The sequence below is a fragment of the Artibeus jamaicensis genome, unplaced genomic scaffold (genome assembly GCF_021234435.1).
Source record: "Artibeus jamaicensis isolate MK-2021 breed Jamaican fruit bat unplaced genomic scaffold, CSHL_Jam_final contig_233, whole genome shotgun sequence".
Classification (NCBI taxonomy): domain Eukaryota; kingdom Metazoa; phylum Chordata; class Mammalia; order Chiroptera; family Phyllostomidae; genus Artibeus; species Artibeus jamaicensis.
In genome coordinates this window covers 62,731,315-62,757,307 of record NW_026521486.1, presented here as the reverse complement: position 1 = coordinate 62,757,307, position 25,993 = coordinate 62,731,315, and the positions used below count along the sequence as shown (strand labels likewise).

Sequence of the window (25,993 nt, the reverse complement as noted above, 5' to 3'; positions counted from 1 at the left end):
TCTGAGTTCTCCGAGCCCGCGAGGGGTGGAGGTCCCACTCATACTGGTGTCCAGATGGACTCCTTATTTAAGGGTCCAGCCTCGTGGTTTGGGGCATTCTTGGCCCCTCCTAAGAGCATTCCTGTTACACTCCATTGGCTCAGTCTTGACAGAGCACTTGACATAACTCTCATGGCTGACAGGGACTCCATATTGGATTGCCAAGTGTTTGGAAAGTCCGCTCTGCTGTTGCTCCGTACATGCAGCGTATTTGAAATTCTTATGAATGTGGGAAGGGAAGAGCAGTGCTGCCTTAACCATCGGTAGATGTGAGTTGGGATGCCAGCTCCTTGCCCGTACAGCTGGGCCCTCTAAGGGTGATGAAGGCCTGGAGAGGGTGGGGATGAGGCCTGACAGTTGGAAGAAAGGTCAGCTTTCCCAGGCTACTGAGGACAGTCCACAGGGTGAGACCAGACAGCCAGGTGAGAACTCTGTGTCCCACCGTGTCCCCAGCCCTCTTGGCACATCTGGTGTTACCTTCCAGGGGCCTTTCAGTGCTCCTGGTCTCACTAAGGGGAAACCCGTTCCACTTCTGGGTAGCAAGAAAGCCCTTTTCTCCGTGGGGGAAGGTGCCTCGGGTGTTTTAAACCAGGGTCTAGGCGTTCCAGGTTCTCTTCGCCCTCACTGTTAGGGCTCTGCGACCTCAGGCAATTCACGTAATGTTCCTCTAAAGTACCTATTGAGATACTTTCTTGATCCAAATTTTGTTTATACATTCCACTTCTGAATTTTAGGAAGCCTTCATAAAGCCATTCTGAGGGTTACTGAGTAAATGCCCTTTGAGATCCTCCATAGAAAATTGCCTACAAGGACCTAATTACATATCTTTTTTTCTTACATCCCAGAGTAGGTATTTTATAGAACTAATCATTATTTTTGATATGTCCGTTATTTTTAGCACATCTGCTTAATTCTTTAAAATCAAAGATGGCCTAAGATGTAAGTGATTAGCTTTTTTTTTATGGTTACCCGGTAGTTTATTACTTGTGTGCAATTAAACAAGAGACCCAACCACAGAACAAGTGTGCAGGGTGAAGACTGCAGGGTGCGAATAGATACAAAACACGGATGTACAGATGTCTCCAGAAACCTCACGTCTGTGGCAGGAGGCCACTCACCACAGGCCAGACCCCTCAGCCAGATCCCTATTTTTGGACACCAAAGCAGGGCCAATGGTGTGACTTTTGAATCCAGGGTCCTCAAATGAGTGCGGGCAAGTCCGTAAACAGTACCCTCCAACTCTGTGAATCCAGTTGAAAACAGATGATGCAATACACCTGTATTTACTGTCTGACAGTTAAATTCATGTTATGAAAAAACTGACTTAAAGATTTATTTTTGTAACTTTTTTAACCAGAGAAAACACCATACTCCTTGGGGAAAGGTGAGGGATCAGGAAGACAGGAGAAGTTGTTCCAATAGTGCCTGGAAGGGCCAGGCCTGCCTGGAAGAGGAGCACGGCCCTGCCCCGCCGCTCAGGAGCTGCCCCCGTCTGAGCCTCGACAGGCCCGTCCACACACCCTGTGCAACTGGTGTAGGTCTGAGTTGTGAACGTCTTCCAGCTCATCCTGAAACAAGTCCAACTAGTTTTCAGAGTCTGTCAGGTCCTTGTCCCCACCTGCAACCAAAAGCACAGGCAACCTCTCGCCCAGCTCAAAGGTGACAATCTCTTCTTCATCCTGGTCAAAGGGGGTTGGGTTTCTGTTCTCTTTCCTCACTGAGCTCACAGAAGTGGTTCCTTCATCGGGCCCGGTATGTGCTTGATGTTCCCACTTTCTGTCTCTGTGGCTCCTCTCTACGGCCATCAGGGCACACATGCTTGTAAAAAGAGTTCCCTCCAAGTGGGTAGCTCCCATGTCCTTCATCAAATTACCTACAGGCATTATTATTCCTTGTGTCCTTGTATTTCTGAGCGAGTTTCTGCTTCTCTGCTTTCTCCTCCATCCAGTACGCACTTGGAATGACAAAGTTAGACGTGCTCTGACATTCGGGGCAGGACTTTATGATGTTGCCCTCAAATTGCTGAGCCCTCCTCCACTTGTGAATACACTTGGGACAGTAGGTGTGATGGCAGTTGGAGAAGATCCTGAAGCTGCTCCTGCTGGGGTTGGCTTTCTCGTAGGGCACCTCCATGCCCATCCCACACACCTTGTCCTTCCTGTGCTGGATGCAAATGAGAGCTCCTTGTCCGTCTCATGGGCCTCAGTGCAAGATCTTATGTATTGTGATCTCTGGGCAGCATCTGTGGGATGGAGGACCTGCAGCCTACACAGATTGCAGGAGCCTCCATGGAGGCTCTCTACACACAGTTGTCCCCACAGTGGCACTCTGCAACTGCTCCTAGGGACAAAGCTGCTGCTTTGCTTCCACTGTCAGCTGCTCTGAGTGGAAGCTGCTCAGCTGCTCCTTCTCTGAGTCTTCCTTGGTCACTGAGCCCTGCAGTGGTGCTTCAGTGCAAGAGTTGGCCATAGGGCCACCGTGGGGCTGCCCGGGAGCAAACTCAATGGCGTTCACCCAGTCTTCTGAATCTGCTTCCACAGTTGCAAAGTTTGAATGTCTTGCATCAGCCTCACCTGTGTTCATTTTGACAATTTGTCCAACTATTGATGAGAGACTTGAGGAAGCAGCAAGGGATGCTTCTGCAGTTCGATCTGTGGCAGTCACTTCTCCCTGTTTCTGTGGTTTGCTGTGTCCACATCTGCAGCAGTCTCTGTAAATACAGTGCCCTCACTTGCACACTGCACCGTGTGGACTGCCAGAGAAGTTGTGTGAGTAGCGGCAGTTATCTCCTTCCTTACACACCCCATGTATAAATACACACAAGGCTGGTCTTGGGAGGAGGTGAGGTGACGTGGGTATCCTCTGTGCCATGTGGAAGTCTGCTAAAGGTTTTTGGACAGGTCAGGGTGATGGGTCAGCTCTAGCAACTAGACTTAGAGCATATTCACAGGAAAATTTAAAATCATTTCAAAGTTATGACAGAGCAGGTTGCATTTTCCTGGAAAGGTGTCAATGGAAAAGACTTATGTAAGCCTTATATCTTTCCTTCTTATTCTTTTCTTGCCATTTGTGCTAAAGAATTTGAGCACTTTTAGGGTTCAGGGGGAATCTGTGCTCATAACTGAACAAGAGCAGGGATTTGAATTTTGTACTTTTCTTATCTGTTCTTTAAGAAGGGTGCTGCAAAGTCTGCACCGATATTTTATTGGCTAAGAATTGGTAACTCCAAATATGCCTATAAAATCAAAGTGTTTTATTTTTTATTTTTTTTATAGAAAAGAAACATGTTTTTTGTGTTTTGTTTTTTTTTTCCCATATGGCCATATGGGATTTGTGTATCTTCAGCCTTTGGCCCTGCAGCAATATACATATCTTTATAAAGCCGTTCTACTTTTCTAAGAAAAAGAGCACAGATACTGTGCAATATTCTCTCAAATAAAACAGTGCAGATTTGTGGGAAGTTGCTTTAGTTTGCATGAATCTCTTTTAGATGCTGCGGAAATTTTTCTTTCATTCCCAGTGGGTATCTTGTATTTTTTTTTCTGCTGCATATCAGCAGCTGTCCAGCAGATGGCACTGTGTGGTAACCAGAGGACAGCTTCCTTTCCCAAGTGTGGCTGCGTGCATTTCTGGCATGTATTATAAATACTCATTCTGTTAACATTACAGTAGAGGATATGACACTTTTGTGAAATACAAGGTATTAAATGTCACTTATTTACAAGTTTATGTCTTATACAGGCACATTATTCTGTAGTCTTGCCCTCTAGAAGTATAGTGAACCTGTTCTCATTCCTTAAAGAGCTTTTTATTTTTCTGACGATTAGCAATGGAGTTCACTTAATAGCTTGTTCTATTAGGGTAGAGATATATCAGCATATAATTTCCACACTAATATTATCCTGGGTGTCCCTGCCCCCTGTGTTTGCGTCATGGATTGGACGCAGTTCCTTAGAGAGCTACCCACAAACAGCTCTGTTGTCACTTTGTGGGTTACTGTGGTGGCCAGGAGGGAGGGAGGGAGGGAGGGAGGAAGGGATACTAGCACCCAGTAATTCAAAGTGTAGTTCGGAAGCATGGGTCTACCTGGGTGCTTGTCAGAAATAGATATCTTGGGCCCCCCTAGACTAAATAAATCAAAATATGCTTTTTTAAACAAGATTCTCAGATGTAAACATTAAAGTTTGAGAAACACTAACTATTAAGTGCCTCCTCTTCCTTTAATGTAAAGCAGATGTTGAGAGTCTGCTATGTGTCAAACAGTGTACCCTGGCCTTGAGTTGCAGAAATGGCCACGTCAGGATGCTGGCCATCGGGGAGTCCATGGTCAGGGGATGGAAGGGCATAAAACCAAGCTACCAATTCGGCGATGCAGGTGCCAAGCCAGGGATGTGCTAGGTACAAGGTGTGTTTGGTAGGCACAGGGCTGAGATTCACGTTTCATCTTTGTATTAACTCAGAAATAGAAGATACTGTCTCAGAAGAGCAAACTGTGTGAAGTCATTCACCAGCTGGTCAGAGATGGATTAAAGCTTAAGCCAGCTCCGTCAGGCTCCAAAGCCCAGGTGTTACAGTAATCTTTCTGTCCTTCTAACCTGTTATAGATAACAAAAGACAGGGTTGCCTTCCAGACCAAGGAGTTGAGTACCTTACATTAAAATGTGAATGTTCTGTTCTTTCTTGGGTCCAACTTCTTTGGGACTCTCTGAGCTTCCTGGACTTCCTGGAAGTCTATTTCCTTTGCCAGATTGGGGAAGTTCTCCTTTAGTATTTGTTCAAATAAGTTTTCCACTTGTGGCTGTTTCTCTTCCCCTTCTGGTACCCCTATGATTCGGATGTTGGGATGTTTAAAGATGTACTGGGGGTTCCTAAGCCTCTCCTCATTTTTTTGAATTATTGTTTCTTCATCAATTTCTGTTTGGTTGTTTTTTTCTTCCTTCTGGTCCACTTGTTTGATTTAAGTCCCAGTTTCCTTCCCATCACTATTGGTTTCCTGTGCATTTTGCTTCATTTCATTTAGTGAAGCCTTCATTTTTTTCATCTAATTTGTGCAAGGCACATCATAATTACATTAGCCAAGATTAAAATGAAGGAGAGAATCCTAAAAGCAGCAAGAGATAAGGGGACAGTCACCTACAAAGGAGTTCCCATCAGACTGTGAGCAGATTTCTCAAAAGAGACCTGACAGGCAAGAAGGGGCTGGAAAGAAGTATTCCAAGTCAGGAAATCCAAAGACCTATATCCAAGATTGCTCTATCCAGCAAAGCTTTCATTTAGAATGGAAGGGCAGATAAAGTGCTTCCCAGATAAGGTCAAGTTCAAGGAGTTCATCATCACCAATTTCTTATTATATGAAATGTTAAAAGGACTTATCTAAGAGAGAGAAGATAAAAAAGATGAGCAGTGAAAGGACAGCAAACTCACAGTTATTAACAACCACACCTAAAACAAAAGCAAACTAAGTGAACAGCTATATCAGGAGTGGAACCATAGAAATGGAGATCACATGGAGGGTTAGCAACAGGGGAGTGGGAGAAGGAGAAGGGGGGAAAAGGTACAAAGAATAAGTAGCATGGACAGTAGGTAAAAAATAGACAGGGGGGAGGACAAGAATAGTATAGGAAATACAGAATCTAAAGAACTTGTGACACATGGACATGAACTAAAGGGGGGAATGGGGGAGTGGGTGGACAGGGTGGAAGGGAATGAAAGAAGGGAAATGGGACAACTGTAATGGCATAATCAACAAAACATATTTAAAAAATAAATAAAATGTAAATGTTGGAAAGTTTGTAAGTTAAGCGGTTAAGAGTGACTTCCCAAATGAGGGCCTTGATCATTCGTACCTGGCCTTGGTTCCTCTCAGTTTGGACATCAGGGTGCATGGGGACCTGATGGATGCCTGCCGTTCTGAGGAGGTGGAGACTGTCTGCAGGTGGGTGGCAACAGGGGTTTGTAACAGAATAGGATTTGATTAATGATGAGCTCAGGAGAACTAAGAATCCAGATATTTTGTCCAAAATCCAATCAGGTGCCCCCTGCAAAGTCAGCATCCACCAGGATGTTGAGTAACCCACAGAGCCACTATTTTTAGGAATCGCCCAGATTGACACTGATTCATTCAAAGTCATGTTCAGGGGTTAATAGTGCTGTACTTACCTACACTTATATGAGAGTGGTCATTTTATCTAGGTTCCTTGATGAGTCTCCCACAGAGGGTGGAACTAGATATCCCAGTAAGATAAGGAAGTTACTTTTTTTTTTTTGTTACTGTATGTAGGAAGATTGCTGTGCAGTTCAAGAAAGTAATTTCATTCAGTCTTTTTTCTTTTTGTGTTAGCATTTATTAATTCCTGTATTGTGCATGCTTGTGAGCCAAACTGAGTAGTAAATTTGGATAATGGTTTAGCAGCAGAATCATACATAGTTGGCAAAAATAAAACTGCTGCTTCTGGGAGGTCACTGTGGATCATACACAGTAATGTTAAAGGAACTAAAGGGCCATGGTCTTTGATGGCTAACATCGGTATTCTTCAGAAAAGGCACGGAATATTTAAGCTTCATTCTGTTATTTCCAGGCAGTTTCTTACATTTAATATCCTAGAATCAAAAATGGTTTTGCTTCTGGTTTGCCTGATATCAGTGGTGAATACACATTCCAAACGTGGCTCATATTACTAAATATACGAAGTGCTATGTGTAAGGGGTAGTAGAAATTGTTAGGGAGAAATAACTGTACAAAATCACAGGGACCGGGTAATAGGTAGGAAAATTAGGTCAACGTGGTCAGTCTTGTAGGGCATGGTGTAATTTGTCAATCAGCACTACCTTAGTCTTTTAAAAAATTTTTATATGTTTATTTTTAGAGAGAGAAAGGGAGAGAAATATTAATGTATGGTTGCCTCTTGAACGCCCCCCAGTGGGGACCTGGCCCACAACCCAAGCATGTGCCCTGACTGGGAACAGAACTGGCCCCCCCTTTGGTTTGCAGACCGGCACTCAGTCCACTGAGCCACACCAGCCAGGGCAGCACTGTCTTACTCTTTAAAGGAGTAGCTCTGATACACCAAATTTCCCCAGAGCCAACATCAGTAATAAAGACAGTGGATTAACTCTGAAGTACTGGATCTTTTTGTCAGGGCTCATGTTTTCCTCTGTTTCAATTAGTGTTTGCCTCTTGTACCCCTCTCTACCACTAACTCATTTTTCATTCTTAACTTTGCTCCCAATTCATTTCTACTTGGAGTAGTACAGTGATTTCCAGCCTTTTCACCTCAGGGCACACATGAACTAATGACTAAAATTCTGTGGCGCACCAAAAAAATAGGCATAATGTTGATTGATTAATACAAAAATAATAGTAATGACCTACCCTTTTTGCTCCAACGTGGCTTTTTAAAAAATTAAGAGCCTATACTTGTAGATAAGGATTTCTGGTACCAAGAATTAACCAGACAGAACCGTATTATGTGAAGTGACCAGTAAAGGAGCAACTGTTATATGACTTATACATTTATGGTTGAAGACAAGGTGTTCCGTCTGGACGGCCAGTGTTGTGTTGGCAGTTTTTATTATTTTTATTTGACAGTCAAAGGGAAAAGCGGTCAGTGTCCTGACTAAATAGTCAGGCAGCGAGTGCTTTAAAAATTCTTGTGGCACACCAGTTGAAAATGGCTGGAGTGTAGAGGGTTTTGTTCCAAATGTAAAGAGGGTGGCAGTGGGATGACAGCTCCTCTGAGGGAAGTCTGTGGTGAGCTGCCACTGGTTACTGTCTGAGTGCTCTTTAAAAATGTGCTTTTGACCATTGCATGTCACCCTTACCTTTCTCCATAAGAAAACGAACTATTTCCCAGGAAGACAGTCAAGTTATTAGCTATTATGCCATCCATGCATAGGCAAGCTATAGTCTACAGTCTGCAAAAGGGCAGGAATGCCAGGAAAAAAACAAGTCAATCTGAGTGATTTTTGAGTGACTTATATTTTTAAGAGTAGTTCTGGAGTATATCGTCAAGTTGATGCATATTCATTGTACTTTTTTAAACATGTAAAGCTCAGAGCCATGCAGCTCGTCACGGTCGTGAAATGAATGATCACGAAGAAGGAGGAGGAGTGCCACATTGTAAAGTATGTTGAGCTTTGTTTTAGTTAAGAGCATATGGATCGTTTTGAAAATGAGACTAAAAATGATCTCATGCATATACACTAATCCTCTAAGCATATTATTTCATTAAACAGAACAGCTCTCTCTTTACAACACTGAATAACTTCACAATACCAAACATGAACAAAAAAGTAAATTAAAAAACCTGCAGACAAAAACCACACGTTTGTCGGGAGGGTTGCCTTGGAGAATACATCAGAGAAGAGGTGGAGGTGTTCTCTCCACTACGCCTGCGTCCAGCCCGGACGAGTTAGTGAGGGCTGGTGAACCTGTCGCCCTCCCACCCTCTGCGTCCGTGTTGCCTCGGCCCATAGTACTGACTTTGATGCCCCACCCACCGCACCCGTGATGAACTTGCACGTAGCCTTCAAGACTCAGCTCAGGTATCCTCTAATCCTTGAAGCTAGCTGGTCACTCTTCTCGTCTTTGTATTAGGGCCTCGTGTTCTTGTTCCTGTCTCAGTGTGCTGGAATTACATGATGATATGCCTCTCTGCCCCCATCCCTCAAATGAGCTCCTTGAAGCCAGGAGCTACATTTAATTCATTTACGTATCCTCAGTGCCCAGCTGATGGATGGAAAATATGTGGCACAAGATCTTGTGGTCTGCGTCTGTGGCAGATACTAGTTATTACAAATCAATCACGGCACCTTTTCTCTTAGAGACTAGGCATAGCCCCATAGTATTTCCGCATACCACACATCAGTAAGCTGCTTCCCGCAGATTCACTGTGATTGGCACACTAGTTTCAACTTCCTTGTCACCATTGGTCTAGCAGAACACCTGGCTCATAGGAGTCAACCATTATTATTTGTATGCAGAAACCAATATTAAGTGGAAATGACATGAAATCCATGGTTTGGTGTGACTCCTGCTTCCCATGTTCTGATGGAGCTCCTTTTACAAGTGTTAACACTGGTACGATGTTCTGGTGTGTCAGTCACTGAGACTCAGCCACCTCTGCTGCTCCGCTCTTATCATTTTGAAACACTGAGTTAAAGTCAGACAGGTTTCTTTATGTTATCAAATCCTTTGTATGCCAAAGGGCATTAGAAATCTGCATGATAAGAATAAAGTATTCAGTGTTTCACAGATTTATTGGTACAACAGAGTGTTTTATGAGACCAGTGTCCTTCAGAACCCACCTTGGGGAGCACTGCCCTAGCACATTCTAGGTAGCTCCGTTCACGTCTTCAGCATGCTGTTTTACTCATGTATTTATATGTGGTTACTAGTGTTGGGGTAATGAGAACCAGGGCCTTTTTTTGTGCTAATTTAGAATGATGTAATCTGCAATATCCTTGTAGGAAAGTGTGGGGCTGAGGGCCTCTCGTAACCTCTTGTTGATTTGTAAATGCTTTGAACTTTGAAAATGTATTATTAGTTTTCCTTTCTGAAGCTTGAAGATAAAGCATTAAGTGATATGAGTCAACAGGCTTAAATTTGAAGACCCAGAGTTTGACGTTCATCAGCTTGGGGAAGTGTTCTTGTTATTTCTCTTCATGGCCCTGTTTTTTCTCATCTATAAAGTGGGGATGTTGAGTCCCTGAAGTGGCAACATGGGATGGAAGAAGCAAACAATGCAAAGATATGATTTTGCTCTGCTTGATTTCAGATACAGCACTCTTAAGGTTTTTTTTTAATCAGCTTACTTAGAGAGTAGCTTCTTTTTCAAAAGATGGAATGTGCTTGGAAGTGACTGACAGCATCTGACCAGCATCTAACAGCATCCAGTAATGTGCCTTGTGTGCACGGTACCAGCTGGTAAAGCCTACTATTGCTTTGTTTATTTTTTGTTACTGATTTTAGAGAGAGTGAAGAACGGGGAGAGAGGGAGGGAGGGAGGGGAGAGAGAGAGATCTGTTTGTCGTTCCACTTATTTATGCATTTATTGGTTGATTCTTGTATGTGCCATCTTGGCTTATCAGGACTACGCTCTAACCAACTAAGTCTACCTGACTAGGGCCCAACTCAATAACTCAATCTCTCTTTTTTTTAAGAAAATATGTTTATTGATTTTAGAGAGAAAGATAAGGAGGGAGAGGGGGTGGAGAGTGAGAGAGAGATAGAGCGATGGGAAGACAGAGACATTAATGTGAGAGAAGAACATTGATTGGTTGTCTCCCTCATGCACCTGACCAGGGATCGAACTGCAAACCTGGGCATGTGCCCTGACTGGGGATGGAACCCCCAAAATTTCAGTGTACACCTGGAAGAGGTATCTGATCTTTTGGAGTCTCTGCTCCACACTGGAAGAAGAGGAGTTGCCTTGGGCCACCCATGAACTACATTGTGACACATAATCACAAAAAGATCTCATGATGTTTTAAGCAAATGTATATATAGTTTTGTGCTGGGCCACACTCACAGTCATCCTTGGTTGCACATGGCCCGTGGGCTGCAGGTTGGACACCCCTGGTATGAGATGATGCTCTGGTCCACTGAGCCACACTATCCAGGGCCCAACTTGAGCTTGATGACTTAGTAACATAGTAAGACATTTGATGTCCACTCAGAACCACAGTGGGTCTGAGGTCTCCCCAGACCTCAGCCTTCCTCCCCACTCCCACCCTCACACACACCAAAAAAAGCAGATGGGAGAAAATTGCCTGTTAACATAACTTGACATGGTGATGATGTTGACAAAGATCGATTCTGTAATTTGAGAATAAATAATTTCTTTTAACAAAGGGCCATGGCACATAAAGTCCGTATCGAAAGCATTTGGGGTTTCTCCATATTATCTGCCTTCTTGGGTAGCGTGACAGCAATGCCCCGGTCCTCAGCCCCATTCCACAGATCCCCTCTTGCATCAACACTGTGACTTAGGTTTTAATTCGGAGCAGCATCGTGGTCAAGAAACAGGTTGCACATACACTGTTCATGTTGCATTTTGCATGTTGTGCAACATGTTGATGTAGTTGAAAAAATGAGGGATTGCATATATCAGGCAGTATTTTAATTCCAGCCTCACCACTTACCACCTGTGTGATCTTGCTCAACCATTTAATTTTCTCCTAGTCCCCTTTCTCAGCTGTGAACTGGAGATGATACGTAGGATTGTTGTGAGGATTCAGGAAGGTAATATAAGAGATTGATGTACAATAGCTGGTTTTTAAAAATATTTTATTTATTTATTTTTAGACAGGTGAAGGGAGGGAGAAGAGAGAGAGAAACATCAATGTGTGGTTGCCTCTTGTGCACCCCCCACCAGGGACCTGGCCTGCAACCCAGACACATGCCCTGACTGGGAATCAAACCGGCAACCCTTTGGTTTGCAGGCCCATGCTCAATCCACTGAGCCACACTAGCCAGGGCTATAATAGCTGTGTAATAAATTCTAGTCCCATAAAGCCCTCCATCATACCACACCTGTTCGAGTAACTAATATAAAATATTTATCTGAATTATTCTTTTAAAAATCCTTCAGTGGCTCCCAGTGCTCTCAGGATCAAACCAAAATTTCATTGAGTCATTAAAGGCCCTTCATGAGCGACCTTATTTCTAGCCCCATTTCCCATCCTTCTCTTCCTCACATGTTGGGACCAGTCATCCTGAACATCTCAGCTCCCCTGTGACCATTGGGCCTTCGCTTGTCTTGTCAGGCACTTCCTTTCCTCCTGAGGTCTTTCTGTCCGTCCCTGCTCTGCCACCTAGCGTGAGAGTCTCTCTTCTGCGCTATGTCATTGCCATTTTTTGTTTTAATTCAGTCTGTTCATCTGTTCCCTCACAAGATTTCACATTAAGGGTACTGCCTGTACGTTTTTACATTTGTATCCCCAGGGTACACTCTCTGGCATACAGCAAGTGCTCAATAAATCTTTGCTTCATGGATTCTCCCTCACCTTACTTTTCCCTTATGCCTGTCAACCCAAAGAGAATGAAAAGGTTCATCATTACTAATTAATCCTAATAGAGACAGACATATCTTGACAATATTTTTGTATAAAAAATAACTTACTACTTTCAGTATCTATTCAGAAAAATAAAATAGGTTTTTGTATGTTAAAAAAACTCCATAAACAGGAACCAGTCATATTTATGAAAATGGAGACAACTGTACTTGAATAACAATTAAAGAAACAAAAAGTAAAATGAGGAGACTAAAAAAACAAAAAAAAAGTTCTTTCCTGAAAGAATTAAGAGTAATTGAACTTTAGATATTTAAATCTTCCTTCAGGCTCAACATCATGTGATTTGGGAGGAGTTCTGTTTGTTACTAGCTTTGCATGCCCTGATTGTTGGTTCAGGAATCAATAAAAGGTGCACACTTGATTTGGCTGTTAACTCTGGCCCATGATTGATAAGTGTCTACGTGGCAAAAACACATCTCAGAATTTCACCTCTTCCCGGATGTGTCGTCAGAGCTGCCGGAAAGCAGCCCAGACCCGTTTGAACTAGGCCCACGGTTTGTAAAGATGCAAAACTCCTGGGTAGCAGGAGCTTCTGTTGTTACTTAAGAGCAGAATTGTTAAAATGGCTCCCTCAGATGCTTGAGTTTTTGCTTATGTAAGGGAGAAAAAAGATAAATTTCAGAAATGAAGTTCAGTCAAACAGTGTGCACTGCCGGTTACTCTATAATTCATTTTGGGGACGACTTTTACATTTGGTCTAGGAAGGAAGCCAAGTAGCAAATGCGTCACTCGCGGCTGACAGGTAATAATAAAGTCTTTAGAAAGAAAAAAAATAATAAAACCTGCCTCACTTAGGAAAGATTTGGGAATATTTACAGAAGTGTTTGAGTATCTTAAAGTGCATGAGCTTCACAGTAGCTGAGAGATTTAAAGTCTTCTTTTCCTGTTGTTCATGTTTAGACATCGCTCATGGTTACTTGAAAATTCACCCATTAGGAGAAAAAGCCTCTCTGATCCATGAGGTAGACATGAACTCTAAGCTAAATAGCATCTTGTTGGTCGATGCTTTTCATGTTTATTAGGTGGAACTTTAATAAGGAGAGTAGTTGTTTGGGAGGGTTAGGTGCATTTTACCAGCTTGGCGTGTTCTGCACACTTTTATTCTTGCAATAAATGGAGGTTGGTCTGTGTTAGAATGTCTACTCTCCAAAGACACATAGACTGATAGCACTAGTGATTTGCAGTATTAACAGTAAAACTCTTTTACTTGCAGTGACTCCAAGCTTTGAATTATAAATGGAACCATTTTACATCTTTTGGCATTAGTTGGAATACATGGGAATTAGCCCAGATTTCCCATTAATAATGTGCCAAGCAAATGTTTCAAAATCATTAGAGTTGATATCTATGTTTTATTGGTATTTGGAAAGTACACTTTATTTTTCAAAAAATATATTTATCTCCCTGGCTGGCCATAGCTCAGTGGATTGAGTGCTGGACTGTGAACCAAAGGGTTGTAGTTTGATTCCCAGTCAGGGCACGTGCCTGGGTTGTAGGCCAGGGCCCCAGTATGGGGTGCATGAGAGGCAACCACACATTGGTGTTTCTCTCCCCCTTTCCCTTTCTAAATAAATAAATAAATAAATCATATATATATATATATATATATATATATATATAATTTATACAAATTTATACTGATTCGAAAAAATATCCAAATGTATTTTAATGGACAGAATAGTTTTACGAGTACATATATACTAAGTTAGTTATGTTTATCCTTGTTTGTAAGCATTAAAAATATTTTTAAAAAGATTTTCTTATTTATTTTCAAAGAGTGGGGAAGGGAAGGAGAGAGAGATGGAGAGAAACATCGATGTGTGAGAGAAACTTCAGTTGGTTGCCTCTCACAGGCCCCCAACTGGGGCCCTGACCAGCAACCCAGGCCTGGGCACCTACAAGGAATTAAACTGGTGACCTTTGCCTGCACAGGACGATGCCCAGCCTACTGAGTCCTGGCAGCCAAGGCAGCATTTTTTGTTTCTTGTCTGGGGAAAATCCTGCTTGAACTGAAAATCCTGATTTAACTCATGGGGTAGTAAGAGATTGTCTCCTACTGTGGTCTCATTCTAAATTACGTTGCTTTTTATTTGACTTCAAATTTAACTTCTTGGGAGAGCTGCTAACTTAAAGTGGGCAAATCTTGGCCTCTTTCCTGTCTTACAGCAAATCACGTGCAATTTTGGAACGGCATCAACTTTACTTAAAGATAATACCCTGGCCCAGCTGATGTGAGTTCCGATTTTTAAAAGGTTTTCAAATATGAAAGGTGAACTTGTGTTTTTATAGACAACTCTTCTTACAGTCTTTACTCAGTCCTTCCCAACTAAAGTACTGGCTCTGCTCGTGGAAGCCTTTACCCCTCAATGCAGCTGAGTTTTTCAGTTTGAAATTCTGTCCCTTCTATGTGTAGACTGTAACTCTAATTCTTGATGATGTGAAGAGGAAAAGAAATGCCAGTCATGATGAGGTCTGAATTGTTCATGTTGCGAACTGTTAGGAAAGGCTGGTTTTTGATAAAGCGTTACAAATCTATGTCTGTAGAGACAGAGCCAACTTAAAAACTGCAAATGACTTTGGATTAAAAAAAAGAATGCTTACTCTTTTAACACTGTGCTTATTTAATATAAAGAAGAAAAATCTTAAAATTCAGAGAATGGAGTCACCCAGTTTCTATGTTTAGAAAGGTGAAATTGTGGGATTTTATTGCTGAAAGGGAACTTAAATTAGCCCATTTTACACATGGAGAAACTAAGTCCAGAGAGGGGAAGTAGGCACACTTCAGCCTCACGTTCTGATTTCTTTGCATTGTATTCACTTCTAGAATTCACTTCTAGAATTCACTTCTAGAATGGCCCAGCTGGCAAAATCTTACTGGCCGGCTGTGAGGCCTGCGTGATGGAGGTTTGCTTAGCTGTTTGAACCATAAGAAGGCCATGTAGACTTCTAATGTAATTGTAATAGAACTCTGTATTTTGGCTTTGGGCTGCTGAGCTCTCGGATGGACAGCTCCAGCCTGGAGAGCATGGTCCTGCCTGCCAGGCACTCGCCCGTGTTCCTGTTTCTCGAGTGCAGCGTCTTGTTTCCATTCCCAGATGTCTGGAGTCTTGTGCAAGAGTGTCGTTCTTTCAGATGGGGAAGCTTTTGAAAAGGATCAGCCATATCACTTACCAATATTTTACCTCCATAGCCTCTACTCTCACATTCCTCTTAGTTTTTAGTTTATTGTTCCTTTTTAAGAAACTCAGGGTAATTTAAATAGAGAAAGGAGGTTGATTTCTGGGCTGTCTGTTCTGTTTTATCGATCTGTATGCCTGTTCTTGTGCCAATACCAGGCTGTTTTGAACATAGTGGCTTTGCACTTTAGTTTGATATTTAGCATTGTGATCCCTCCAACTTTGAGGTATCTTCTCACATCTGTCAGGATGGCCATCATCAATAAATCAACAAACAAAAAGTGCTGTCAGGATGTGGAGAAAAGGGAACCTTTGTGCACTGCTGGCGGGAATGCAGACTGGTAGAGGCACTGTGGAAAACAGTATGGAGATACCTCAAAATACTAAAAATAGAACTGCTGTATGGCCCAGTGACCCCACTTCTGACAATATATCCTCAGAATCCTAAAACATCAATTAGAAAGAATATATGTACTTCTCTGTTCATAGCAGCATTATTTACAATTACCAGTATCTGGAAACGCCCAAGTATCCATCAGTAGATGAGTGGATAAAAAAGACTGGTACCTTTACATAATGGAATACTATGTGACTGTAAAATAGAAGGAACTCTTACCCTTTGTGGTGGTGTGGATGGACCTGGAGAATAGTATGCTAACCAAAGTAAGCCAGTCAGATAAAGACAAATACCATATGATCTCACTCATGTGTGGAATCAAACGAGCGAATAAACTGAAGAACAAAAGAAAACCAAAGGCATGGTTACAAGGAACAGACTGGCAGATCTCAAAAGGGGAGGGCGGAAGGGGACTGGAAGAGATTAGGCAAGGAACCTATGTGCACACATGCACGGCCCATGGACACAGAGAACCATGCGGTGAAGGCTGGAGGGGGCTGGGGCTGGGTGGAGGCATCAGAGGGGGAAATGGGGACATCTGTAAGAGTGTCAATAAAAACAATGTCACCAACTTTGTAGGTGCTAAAAAAATATATAGAGGAAGGAAGGGAAGAAAACTAACATTTATTCAGCACCTACTATTTATTTGCCTCAAATTGCTTTTGGAATGAGTTCAGTATACATAAATAAATCAATAAGCACTTGTGGATACCATGCTTGATACTTTACCTGCATTATTAATTGCTGAATTAATAAAGGCTCAGAGATGTTCAGTAAGTCAGGGAGAGAAATGAAATACCCAAGAAGCCCCAAAAGAGAGACATCACTAGGAGAGAGGTCGTATATTTCTTTCCTCGTTACTAAAAAGAGCATTAAAAGGCTTAGAAGGAGGGAGGGAGAGAGAAGGAGATAGAGGCGGAATGAACGGATATGGTTACAGGCCCACTGCTACCTATCTGGAAATAACATGTACATATTTTTCATATGAGAAAGATATAATTTTAAGAAAACTTGCTCTGAATTTCTTTGTCTGCTAACTATTCAGTAACTTGCAGGGGTGTCCCTGAAGCCCTAGGCATCCAAGAGACCCCTCTAGTGTGTCCTAAGAGTACCCCACGATTTCACTGAAAGTGTTTTGTTTCTGCGCTGTTAAGCTCCGTGATTCTAAGATGCAAAGTTTGAAATCCATGCTTACAAAGCATTAAAACAACCATGAACAACCAAAAACAATTTTATAACTTTGCCAACTGCAAATACAGTAGAGTGACATTTCACTTAGTCTTATAGTAAAGCTTCATCATTTGACAGATGAGAATAAGAATAAATTCATATTAGGAGAGAGGGGAGGGTGGAGGTGAGTGGAGAGAGACTGAGAGAGAAGGAGGGATGAAAGGAGAGAGGAAGGAAGGAAAAATGATTAAAGATTTAGAAATAAAATAACTAATTTAGGGTTATTATAAAAGAATTTTCTTTTCAAGTAGGCTTTTAATGTGTCTTTCCACAAAGACCATTAATATTGATTTAATATGGTGTTGGTGTAATGGCCTCTGGAAGCTATAGATGATGCAAATCACATTGCTTATGACTGGTTCTGCCTCTCAGAAAAATGGATACAAAATTTCAAGTTAGTAGAGGGAATTACAACAAATCCAAGGATCAAATAAACTTACTTGCTATCTGTTAAATAAATGTTTTCTTTAAAATGATGATAATGCACCAATAAAAAGGAAATTAAAACACATTCTCCTATCTTATGTCTACAATTTAAATGCTGTGGGAAAAATTTCATCATGAAATGAGTTTTTCACGGGCTACTGTCGGATCTTGAGGATGTTTATGAGCCTGATGGAATTGTCGGGCACATTCTAAAGCAGTATCTGTGGCTATATTAGCTCATAAAGTTCCTAGAAACACGGATTTTTCTGAACAGAACATGATTTATCCTAAGATTCAATAATCTAATTTAAGATGTTGGCTTGAGACCTATTCTTTACATGGAAAAATTAAGGCATTTTACTTTTGGTATTCATATTAATGATGCAGATAAGTATGTATAATGAACAGCACCATCTGATTAATTAAAGTTAAAGTTACTTAATTTGCCAAATGGAAATAAATCATACAGCTGGAGTTGATTTAAGAGGTTCCTCAGAGTTCCTGCAACTTCTCGGCAGGAAGTACCTTTCTGTCTGTGCAGCCAATAACAACTTATATATACGACAGTGAAGAACTGAGTGTATACAGTTAGAGGAAGCAGGATGCAGCTGTGCTGGGAGAAGGAAGGGGTTATAAACCATGCTAGAGGATTCTGTCCTCACTCTAAGGAAATAGAAAACCTCTGAAGGGTTTTAGGGGAGGATGGAGAAGGCGTTAGAGATGGAAGAGGGCAACTTATGGAAGACCTTTAAAAGGAGGCTATTGAAGTAAACAGCCCAGGATGCTATGTCTATAATAAAGCTGTTTAAGTGCTGTCTTGACCCTGGTCAGAGGCCTTGGCTAGAAGCTGGTCAATTTCCCTCTGAAGCAGCCGATTAAGTCCCCACCACCACCACCTCCTTTATTGGGCTGTCATACTCTGGGCCACCACTCACCTGCTTCTGATCACCTCCTGGGTCCCAGAGCCCATGGAAATTATTAAACTGGCCACTCCTAAGCTGGTTTACTTGGTCTCACCCACTCCTTCCTGTGGAAGCCACCGTCAAGGCCCCTGCCCATAGTCCCTCCCTTTCCCACCGCCCCAGAGAGTCCCTGTGTGGCCCCTGAGATGTGGCACGTTCTCCGTCTCTCAGGACCTGTGAGTAGAGAGAACTCTTTTCAATGGCAGTAACCTCCCCATTCAGACAACACAGGACGAAGCCGGTGGTGGCAGCCGCAAGCAGCTGGTGAGGGCGGAGGTATTTAGGAGATGACACCAGCAGAATTCCCCGAGAGGTGTAGACTGCGAATGAGAGAAACGTAGATGATGAAGATGACACCCAGATTCCTGGCTTGTTTAACGGGGGCCATTCCTCACGACTGAGAAAAGTGGAAGGGGCCTGTGCTGTGGCCTGAAGTCTTGAGTTCAGTTCGGGGCATGCCGGTATTAAAGTGATTGAGGTATTCAGGTGGAAATGTCAAGGAGACAGCTGTACAGTTTAGGGCTGGCGACTAGATCTGTTGAGAAAGAAGGACATTTGAATGACAGACTTTAAAAAGTCCCAGTGAGCGAGAATTATACAGAACGGTGGCAATCACCAAAATGGCAGGTGCCAAAGGCTTTTTGAGAGGGATACGTCTGGCAGGGGGTCAGTCCTGAGAGCTGTGAGGTTGAGGCAAGAGACGTGAATAGCAGGAGACGTGAATAATGTGAACAAAGGTCCAGAAGCAAAATGTGTGTTGCAAATTTGGACAACAAGGAATAGTCCAGCTTAATGAAAGCAGGCAGTTTGTGTGGGCAGCTGTGGGAGCAAAGGTGTGGAGCACTGCCCAGATAGATATCCGATGGCCCTGCCCTTATGGGCCAGGAAGGCAGGAAGTGGTCCCCTGGCACTTCATTAAGATAATTAAATCAAGTGTTTCTTGTTTGGGCGTTTCTGTCTTTAGAATAGATGTTCCTGCAGGACAGAGATTCTCCTTCAGCTCAGCTAGTGTAGAGAGTATTAATGTTTCAGGCTCGAGAAGATTCACCAAACATTATCACGTTGATGGTTATTTCTGTCAACCATCAAAGATTTATTATGTCTACTGTGTGACCAAATCATAGGACCCAGCCCATGATTCCATGGAAATTACAGTTTTGTATGGGAGATAGACTTACACAGAGATTTAAAAAAGGAAATGTGGAACCTGAAAATTAATGACAGCAAGAGTATGTCTTGGCACATCTCTGTATTTGTCCTTAAAGATTCTTACTGTGTATTTCTTTTTAATTGTGGTAAAACACACATAACATGAGTTTTTCCATCTTAACCTGTCTTAAGCGCACATCTCACTCATGTTAATGACCTTCACACTGTTGTGCAGCCAATCTCCAGGGCCTCTTTTGTTTTGCAAAACCAAAACATTCAACCACAGCTCCCCAATGTCCTCTCCCTGCCCAGCTCCTGCCACCACCCTTCTGCTTTCTGTCTCTGAATTTGACCACTCTAGGTACCTCATTTGAGCAGAATTATACAGAATTCATGAGTATCATTTTGTGATTGGCTTATTGTACTTAGCATAAAGGTCCTCAGCGTTTATTCAGGTTGTAGCATGTGTCAGGATTTTTTCTTTCTTAGGGCTGAGTAACATTCCATTGTATGCCTACACCACATTTTCTTTATCCATTGCTCTATCAATGGACACTTGGGTTGCTCCGCTCACTTGGCTACTGTGAATAATGCTACTATGAAATGGACATAAAGATGTCTCTTCAAGATTCTTTTATTTCTCTTGGCATTGTTCCAGAAGTGGAGTTGCTGGATCATGTGGTATTTTGATTTTTAATTTTTTGAGGACCATCCTACTGTTTTCCATAGTGATCGCACCATTTTACACTTCCACCAACAGTGCATGAGGGTCCTAATTTCTTCACATCCTCAGCAAGACATTTTTCAAAATAGCTGTCAACTTCCTGGGCATGAAGTGGTATTTTATTGTGATTTTTGATTAGCATTTTCCTAATGATTAGTGATATTGAGTATCTTTTCAAGTGCTTATTGGCATTCGTTATCTTTTTTGATGAAATGTGTATTTAAACCCTTTGCCCATTTTTTAAAACATATTGTTTGTTTTTGTTGTTGAATCATAGGGGTATATATATCTATATCTATCTGTATGTAGATATAGATATAGATATAGATATTTTTTGTGGATACTAGCCTTTTATCAGATATGTGCTTTGCTAGTTTTTTCTCCCATTTTGTAAATTCTCTTCACTTTGTTGATTGTGTCCTTTCCTGCACAGAAATTTTAAATTCTGAAACAGTCCAAGTTACTTATTTTTGTTTTTGTTACTTGTGCTTTTGGTGGCACATTCAAGAAACCATTCTCAAATTCCTTGCCATGAATATTTTCCTCTATGTTTTCTAAAAAAGATTTAGCCCTTATTTTGCTTAGGTCTTTGATCCATCTTGAGTTAATTTTTGTATATGGTATTACGTAAGGGTCCACCTTCATTCTTTTACATGTGCATATCCAAATTTGCCAGCATCATTTGTTGGAAAGATGGTTCTTTCCCCATTGAACTGTATTTGTACCCTTCTTCAAAGATCATATAGGTGATCATATATGCATGAGCATGTTTGTTTGTTTTTCTGATCTCTGTATTCTGATTCTTCCATTCACCCCATCCACCCTGAGCTCTCTATTCTATTCCATTAGTTTCTTTGCCTGTCTTTATGCCAGTATCACTCTGTTTTGATTACTATAGCTTTGTAATAAGTTTTGAAATCAGGAAACTTGAAACCTCTACTTTGTTCTTTTTTCTTCAAGATTGTTTTGGCTATTTGGGATCTTTTGAGATTCCATATGAATTTTAGGATGGATTTTTCTATTTTTGCACAAAACATCATTGGGATTTTGATAAGGATTACATTGAATCTGAAGATCATTTTGGGTAGACATTTTAACAGTATTAAGTCTTTTAATCCATGAAAGTAGGCATCTTTCTACTTGTTTGGGTCTTTAATTTCTTTCAGCAATGTTTTTTAGTTTTTAGTGTATACAAGTCTTTTGTCTCCTTAAGTTTATTTCTAAGTATTTTATTCTTTCCGATGCTATTGTAAATGGAATCTTTTTTGTCCTTAAATTTTTTGTCATTAATTAAGAAGTTGTTTCTTACATTTTAAGTTTAGGAAGTGAAGTTTCATCCCCCAAACCAGGCTGTTTTGCTGTTTTCTTTCTCTTCATCTTTATTTGGTGTTTTCTAGGGGTTTTATCATGATTTCTTTTTGGATAATTCTAGTTTGAAGCTCTTTTCAATCAAATGCACAAATCTCTTCCCAAATACACATTTATGTGATATTTTAACTTTAACAACCTTCTTCCTATTATATCAAGTGGTCCTATAGGCTGAACCTTTTCCTTGATCTCAAGGGCCTAACAAATTGATGACTTTCTATTATATTTTATTTTTTTAGTTTCCAGAGGGACAATCTTATACATGGAAACAAATAAAAATGTGACCTGTGCCCTTAGGCTGAAAGCCATTGTTTAATAATTCATTGATCAATTTATTCAACAGCATCAACTGAATACCCTTTATGTGCCAAATATTGGAAATCTATACAAAATTTCATTTCTGATAGTATCAGAGAAATTTTTATCAGTCCTATGAAGTTTTACCTATAGCCTTGTTCTGATTTTTCTAGCTTTTTACTCCCAAAAGATGTACAAAATAATGACCACAACTATAAAAATACTAATAGCTAACATCATTGAGCATCCATAATGTGTCAGGCACTACATACTCATTACTAACTCATTGATGACTCGGCAACATCCAGAGGAAACCCAGACGGTGAGCACCAATGGCCACACGATGGTGAGCGGGGGGCCGGGATCCAACACAGGCAGCCCTGCCCCAGAGGCATCTCTGGCAGCAAAAGACAAGTGATGAATCAAATCATGGGGTATGTTTAATGTGAAATCATATGCGTGTACAAAAATCTAATATAAAAGGTTATATGTATAATAAGATCTCACCTGCTTAAGAGTACATATATAATCTTATGTGTAAGATTAGATAAGTAATTTCCTATTAGTTTCATATATATATTAGCTTCGTATATATGTGTATGAAACTAATTGGAAACATGTGGGTATACACCATCAGCAAATATTCTAGATGTTCGGGGTATTTGGGGGAGGGTAATTCATTTGTTCATTAAAATTGTTTTTTCTAAAATAGGCTTATGCTTTTATTTTAAGAAAAATAGTTTTTTAAATTATTTTTTAAATATTTACTTATTTATTTATTTATCTTTAGATAGGAAGGAAAGGAGAGAGGGAGAGAAACATCAGTGTGTGGTTGCCTCTAGTCCATCCCCTGCTGGGAACTGGCCTGCAGGGAACTGGCTTGTAACCCAGGCATGTGCCCTGACGGGGAATCGAACCTCGATCCTCTGGTTCGCAGACCTGCGCTCGATCCACTGAGCTACACCAGCCAGGGCTATTTTAAGAAAAATAATTTTTAAATATTCCTCTTCTTGATGAGGGAAACAATGTCAGCGCACGTGCAATGACTCTGCATGTTGGGAGTGACAGAGGGGCAAGCAAAGAAACAGTCAGGCCTAGGAAGGTTACAGAAAATTCTTGTCCCGTACATACTTTAAAAATAAGATCTATATTTTGAACGCGTGTGTGTATTTATAGTGATTTTGTCTACTTCTGTCTTTGTAAATGTCACTTGCAGACAGGGAGATAGAAGCCTGGGGCTTGGCGCTTGTGAAAGGAGGGTGTTTACCCCAGTGTGTGCCCCAGAAGCAGCTCCCTGGCGCTGCTGGCGCAGCTCCCTGGGCTCTCCGGGCTGGTTGTGTTGCTAGATCCCTTAACTGTGGTCACCTTCAAGGACATACATCATAAAATCTCAGCTGAGACTTGAGATTTGAGCCAAACTTACAGAGGCATAACACTGAGCTGGTACCTATAGAAAATAATTTAGAGAATTGAAGGGTAAGCCTCAGCCTATGTGTGGACAAATGTGACCAACGGAGAAAAAGCCCCACGTGATGGTGACCTGCTTCTTCTCGTGTCTTTGTGTTTTAGAAGTATTTTGAAGGCTGTTTGCTGATTATAGAAGGATCCGTGTTTTGCTCTCTCTTTCTGTAAGAGGTTGCCCCCAGCCTCCTCTTTGTCACTAGCACGTGTCATATTTTTTGTTGCTGTTATACTGCTGTTTTTGTTTTATTAGGAGTGTGCTGACTGAGGAGAGGTCATAAATTTTTTGGTGTTCCGTTAAGGCCTAGCAAGGGGCAAGAGAAAGAGGAAGAGGAAAGGAAGAAGGAATGAACCCAGGGGAGGCATCCCCTGTACTCCAGTTACTCAGATCCTCAGTCTCAGTTCCTTCTGCCCCCCCCCCACCCCACCCTGAGGATTTTCTGGCAAAGCTCAGCTATGCCAGGTTTTGCCAGGGTGCCCCATGAAACTTGAGTTTCAGAAAAACAGCAACTAACTTATTTTTCATCGAAGGATATCCCATGCAGTGTTTGGGATATACTTACACTAAAAAACATTCATCACTACATGGAGTTCAAATTTAAATGGGCATCCTGTATTTTACCTGACAAGTCTTTTAACTTTTGAAAGGATTTTAAAACATTTTAGCCCATTGGGAAAAAGTAGTTGAAAGCCCAGACAGTTAAAGTGAAGAAGACTCAGCCTGTGTGCACACATTTCACTGTAGTACCAAAACCGTGGGTCCCGCGTGGGAGAGGCCAACACAACTACCACCTCTGATGCCTCTCAGGCAGCCCAGACGGCCAGTTAGAGGCCCGGGGACTCCTGTCTGTCAAATCTAGCACATAGTAGGAATTCAGTAGGTTTCAGTGTCAACAAGGGATTCTTCAGTAGTGTGAAATGTCTTGGGTATTGCAGAGTTAATACTGTGCCCTAATGTTGGAAAATGACTTCCCTTTACAAGGTGAGTAATAACATCGCTGGCAAGAAAAATGTCAGCCAATCAGCTAGGACAATTTTCCCATACGCCTCATTAACAGTGCGGCCCTTCCTGTAATTGTCTAATCATCTTGTTCCTTCCCTGCTCTTGTCTGGGACAAATATTCTTCCTTTACAGCTGCCTCTTACATTGTTTTCTAGTCATTTCCCTACAGATTAACATTAGGAAAATGTTGAGTTTTCACCATTTTCATTAGCGGTTAAAAGCCACCACCTCAAACGTGTAGCTCATTATGGGTCCTTGATTAAAATAACCTTCACTGCTTAGCCATGGAGATTAAAAGCTCCTCAAGTTTGCTTTAGTTGGCAATCTGTACCAGAAGCCTATTATTATTACTATTATTACTTTAAACTCCCAAGTAGACTCCCATTTTTTTCCTTTTAATTACACATGGAGGAGCTGCTTTATTCTTGTGCTTGGGGTCGCAGCAGCTGGAGGCATTTACGGGCTTGAGTGGGAGAGAAATTGTGTGCATAAACTACAACACGGCAGTGCGGGACCAGAATCAGTAAATACCAGTATTTACACTCATTTCCCAGTTTGGTCCTGGATTCAGTTGTATTGAATTTGCAGCCTTATGGATTATATTTGCTAGCTAGAGTACTGAACACGTCGTCAAATGTTAAGTGGTGATAATACCGAGATAAGAGAGGAGACTGGTACGGGGGCCAACGCGTGGCTCTCTGTGAACACAGAACACTTGGCAGAGAGCCTTGCACAGAGTAAGTGTGAAATGAACACTGTTGACCTTCTGAACTCTTTGTCCTGCTCTCAGTCGGACCAGGTGGGACACCGACTCTTCTAGGAGAGCTGTCATTTAGCAGACTGTCATTCCTTAAGGCTGTTTTGGGAATCCACTGTACCATGAGTGCTTTGGTCTTGTTTGGCCTTTGAAGCCCAAGCTTGTCCCTGTGCGGATATATCCCCGTGTTGTTGCTCACTCTGCACAGCTGCTGAGACTGAGTTGACCGAGTTGAATTTTTCAGATGTTTCTCATATGACCATAAATCTTCATATAGTCTCATACATATATGCATAGACTGAGGCATTAGCATGTGTATGCAAATGTATATTCAAAATAAACTTACAGATAAATAGTACATGCAATTGACTTGCAGAATTAAATCCTTTCGAAATCCTTATCCCTAGAATTGTATCTATTAGCTTGACCTCATCAGCAGATAACATCGGAAAGAGCAGTTAGGGCCTGTATCTGTTACTTGCCCACAGGGTCTCTCATAGGGTCACTGGGGATTCTAGAATCTCTGATTCAGCGATTTGGCCCACTAAATCCTTCTACCGGTCCATTATCTACCAACAGTGAATGGAAGTGTTCTTTTTATTCAGTAATTGTTTTTTCATTTTTCTCTGTTCCATTTTATATTCAACCACACATATGACAACTCATATTGGGAATGAAATTTAAGTTAGTCTAATTTGCTGTCACAGCAAGTTTCATTATTGTGCTGCCAGCACCTGGTGTCTTGACTCCACTGCTGTTTGCTACAAAATGTGCAAGTCTACGCTAGAGTTCTTGTAGTATTTGTGACCGGGCAGCTAATCATTTTGTCCCCACTCTGACTTGCCCTTTAAGATGTGTTATTCACTGCTAAGTTTAAACTTGGCCTGTCTCCATGGGAAGCTGCCTTTATCGATGACCCCGGTGTTTTG

The 25,993-nt window shown here is 41.6% G+C and overlaps 1 protein-coding gene and 1 pseudogene across 1 annotated transcript in view; one reads left to right on the top strand and one right to left on the bottom strand.

Moving 5' to 3' along the window:
• Window positions 1-25,993, top strand: part of GRIP1 (glutamate receptor interacting protein 1) — a 661,834-nt gene that overhangs the window by 201,175 nt on the left and 434,666 nt on the right. The window lies entirely within an intron of this gene.
• On the bottom strand, window positions 1,515-2,910 carry LOC119042308 (E3 ubiquitin-protein ligase makorin-1-like; annotated as a pseudogene).